Raw genomic sequence first — 4705 nt, forward strand, 5'->3', positions numbered from 1 at the left:
CTGAAATAAACACGCGACAGCCCAGAAATGATTTCAGAGTGCTGTGCACTGGAGGTTTATGTCTTGTGAAGACTTGCCTTGTGCTCCTCCGTGCAGTTTGTTTGTTCTCCTCCAGTGCGGGACAAGCCAACACAAGGGAGCACATTCGCCAACATCCAGGTACGCAATGCGATTTGGAAAGAGGCTCCTTTCCAAAGAGTTGCACACAAACAATCCTTCAGTCCCGCTCGGGGGGTACGGAGCCCAAGCCACACACAGTTTCAAGTAGCGAGTCAGGCGCCATGGCTTTCACTTGCGGCCAAGCCACCCTGAACGCGCCTGATCTCGTCTGATCTTGGAAGCTAAGCAGGGTCGGGCCTGGTTAGTACTTAGATGGGAGGCTTCCTGGGAATACCAGGTGCTGCAAGCTTTTGCTCTCTCAGCCTGCAGGGGTCGCCGTTGGTGCCGTAGGCTTTGGGAGGAAAACCTGGAGGATGGAAAGGTGATCTATAGCCTCATCTCTAGAGATGTTTTGTTGCTATGGCATGTGTGTGACCCATATATTAAAAAAAAAAAACGTTTGTAAAACGAATATCGAAGCTGCCTGAGATTCCCACATTTGGGGAATTCGCAGGGGTCAGCACAGCCGGAGTGCAATGGCCGAGCCTCACCCTGGGTGAATCGATTTTTTAAGAACTTTATTTTCTTTTCACAAAAAAAAACACAGGACATCACAAATTAGAAAGCTTTACATTAATATACGTACTTAAAACAGTATATATGATCACATCTCATTACATTTTGACACGGTACCAGTTACATAGCAACAATTTCTTTTTTTCTGGTGAAAATCACATTCTTTACTTAAACATGTTTTTCACAGTTTCTTGAGATATTGACCTATGCCCTCTATTTCCCAAAGATTTTCTGCTTCCTCCCTCCCTTCTCTCCACAGATCTCTGAGGTAATAGTTCTCTCGGGTGATGAACAGGGCCAGGCTACCTGCTGCCTTGACTGCGATCTCGATGCCTTTGAACAGCCCCATGTTCCTCACTCTCCACAGGGCGTCTTTCCCACTGTTCACCACGGCCCAGATCCTGTCAAACATGTCAGGAGGAAGTTTGACAGGAGAGATGCCGTTGTAGCGGCAATGCTTGTTAATAAGACAGAATTAAGCGGTGGTATGCTGTCCTAAATGAGGCCCCATCTCACCCTCCATCTCTGTGGTGCAGCCACAGAGAAAGTATTCATGCAGGTTGATTTAAGGTGTTTTCTTTTGATAATGGACAGCTCCCAGATGGGGATGCACTTAGCTTAGCCTGGCTATCATGATCAATGGTCATCCATTGGTGCCTATCTGTCTAGGGAGTGCCAAATGGACATCTGGACTGCCTTCCTAAGTGTCAAGAGTAAGTGACTCATATCTCACCTTGACCAACCAATCAGGGACTGGCAGGGCGTGGTAATACCACGTGGGTCTCCAATGCCCGCCAAACTCTCAACCAATCAGCACACATCTATGTCTTGGTCAAAAAGGGAGCGCAAGCTCAGATCGGGGCTCTCCTTGGCCATTTTCGCGCATCCTCAGAGACAATCATGTGACAACTGCTGTTGTCTGCAAAGGGACTTGGACTTTGTTCTAAGTGCAAGGCCGAGGATCCCGTACGTACTCAGAATTCTACCAACGTGAATGCTCCGCTTGATCAACGGCAGCCTACAGTTGGACCCTCGTCGACAACCTGAATAGCTTATTCAGAAGCAGCGCTGGACCGGGAACGAACCAGCTTCTTCCCAGGCAAAAGAGTGACTTGTGAGGACTCGCGGTCACACTCTGTGCATAGAGACTTTCTACTAGCCAGCTGGACTGCTGGCAGATCTCCTCGGAGCAACGACTGCCCTGCGCGCCGCAGTCAGATTCCTCCGCCCGTCCTACTCCGAGCTGTACCTCAACTGGTTGGCCGGTAGCCAGAGGACGCCGGGACAACGCCCATTGGACAACCGCTGGAACAGAGGCTGCAACAGAGCCTGTCAGCTGGTTTGGTGTTCGTGCCGGGAAATTCCAAATCCATACACAGTGGATAAGTAAACCCCATGTTCTACATTGCATCTCGAGAATTCAATTGTACCTCAACACAAGTTGTTATCAATTTAATTCATGAGTAATGTATTTACTTCCGAGTAACAGTGGGTAATAACACTGATTAGCGATTTGGTAACCGAACGATATATATTGACATATATTCTCTGTTGTGTATCTCTTAGTGTTGGCATCTCTTCGAGATTATATACCTTGTATATTGATAACCCTCACAGTAAGGTCTGCCGCTCGTATCCAGGCAGACTAGTATATGTTTGGTGCACAATTTATATGAATAAATGTATCTCGTGTATTGAACCCGTGTGTGTGCGTTGTTAGTTGACGATTGTTTTTCTAAAAGCCACAACGAACAACCTCGTGATTACTGCTACAGTTAATAATTGTCTCAGTAAACCCATCAAACCTCTACAACCACGATACACCACCATAAACTATATTAATTTAGGAACATAAACATATAGTGTAAATTGTATATGGCTGGTATTGGTAGTTTAAAGAAAAAATACACACCAGTATTCCACTTTCTTCCTAAACATTTTAAGCATCAAAGTCTTACATGTAGTAAGATTTTACCACGTTTCGGAAAAGTTTTTACATGCTCCTTCTGACCATCTTAAGTTTATATACTTTGTGAAAAGTCATAAGATATTAACATTTTCTGTGAATGTGCTCGTTATCGGAGTAAACAAAAGCATACTTTTAGAATTTGATTAATAGGGAATATAATATGGAATCACGTACCTAAAGAAATTAATAACGATTTAATTATTTTTATGTACTGTAGCTCAAATAGTAGTATAATACACTTTCTATGGATACATGTGCTTCTACGCAACGCAGAAACACATCCACAAGTAACATTACCTAGCTAAGAGAGGACATTGGCTAGCCAATATGATAAATACAGTGGAAAAAAGCAATTGGGAAAATAAGACCTGCTGATCTGTTATACATACCAGGAAGAGAACAGAATATGATTTTTTTCTGTTCGAAACGTGTGTTGTCTTTATGAAATTCATGTATTTTAAACGTTTAATTAAGAAGAAAAAAACTTACAGAAAGATACTAAGCTGATCACGAGATAGAAAGATCACCCATTTTTCGCGCATAAAAAGTGGCTATTAACTGGGTGAACTGTTATTAACTGGAGTCAACTGGGTGAAAACACATAAAATGAACATGAAACAAAACAAGAAATAAGAATAAGATACAATCTACAGACATTAAAACCAGTGTCATGGAAATATAACTATCAAGGAAGCAAGGAAGAGAGAGTTCTCACCTGAGTAAGGTCTTTATTTCAATATTGCAATATTGGGAGCCCTGCTGCCACTTCGCAAAGTGCAACCAGAGACTCAATTTGTTAGAAGCAGTACAGGGTTTTTATAAGACGTTGCGCTGTAAAAAAGCTCAGCGCTTTGTCCCTTCTAAAACTTCCCCTTTCCCTAAGAGAAAACAGATTACATCAAAAAGCAAGAGAAGAAGCACTAGATTTGTTATTCAAAGCTAATCAGTTACTGTCAGCTAATTCTAACGACCCAGACAGCATATATTGATTTTGTACATTGTCTTCTAAAGTAACCTAAACAGTGTACTTTGTTGACGCACTGTTTTCAAAAATTCTGCACGTACTGTAGCACAGCAATTACATCCATGAAATATATTATCTAAAAGCACCAATATATTTTTTTGCAAAGCTCTCTATATTTTAAGAATCAATTTACTTATTAGATTTCCACTTCAAGACTTGTTCGGCTGGCGTTCTGGGAGTCGCGTTTTTCAGAATTGTATTGAGATCGTTTTCCACAGAGCTCAGATGTCAAAGCACAGCAGCAGCTCTCCACAGCAATCCTCTATAGCGCCCTTTCTCCCGCAGCTCCGTCCTCATTGGAAGGAAGCAAGAGTGAAAGGCTGAAGTGAAATAGAGCGGGGACGAAGGCTGTGAAGAGAGAGAACGTGGGAAGAAGAGAAAAACGCAAGGGAAAAAAAGCAGCGTCGTAAGAGAGGTGACGGAGCTGTCCTCTCAATAAGAAGGGTGCCAGTGAGCCTTGCTCTTGCTTACGGCCACACCCCCTTGAGCACGCCTGATCTCGTCTGATCTCAGAAGCTAAGCATGGACTGGCCTGGTTAGTACTTGGATGGGAGACCACCTGGGAAAAACAGGTGTTTTAAGTCTATAATTGCAGGAGGCACCCTATCTCCACTCACTCGCTCATTCTCCTGTTCACAAGTGTGGTGTTTTGGCTTTTTATTTGTCAGCTTTGGTGAGACACAGGTGCTTGTGTATTAGCATGAGCGGTTTTTATTCTTATCATGAACCTTATATACTGTATCTCTACATCCCATAACCTTTAACGGCAGGTGCCTGGGTGTGGACATGTTGTGATGTAATATTTTAAAAGTAAACATTTTAGTAAAGTCTGTATATTGTATAATTGTATAACAGTATATTGTTAAAATCTATAAGCGTTATAAATATCAATTTTTGCTCGTGCTTATAAGTTATCGCTGCTAAATGTCTTATTCAATTATTTTAACACTTTTATGACCTATCCAATAAAATATAAAGACCTGCCCTACATTGCTCTTCTCAAAAGCTAAAATATGTTTTACATTTTTAGATTCAAT

General features: G+C 42.3%; 1 non-coding gene and 1 pseudogene across 1 annotated transcript; both read left to right on the top strand.

The window, feature by feature from the left end:
• The first annotated feature begins 290 nt into the window (after positions 1–290).
• On the top strand, positions 291–409 carry LOC138217214 (5S ribosomal RNA). Its single transcript, XR_011180926.1, has one exon. It is a non-coding gene; the product is annotated as a 5S ribosomal RNA (ribosomal RNA).
• Positions 410–4133: 3724 nt separating this feature from the next.
• On the top strand, positions 4134–4252 carry LOC138218877 (5S ribosomal RNA; annotated as a pseudogene).
• Positions 4253–4705: the final 453 nt, after the last annotated feature.

The sequence above is a fragment of the Lepisosteus oculatus genome, chromosome 14 (genome assembly GCF_040954835.1).
Source record: "Lepisosteus oculatus isolate fLepOcu1 chromosome 14, fLepOcu1.hap2, whole genome shotgun sequence".
Lineage (NCBI taxonomy): Eukaryota > Metazoa > Chordata > Actinopteri > Semionotiformes > Lepisosteidae > Lepisosteus > Lepisosteus oculatus.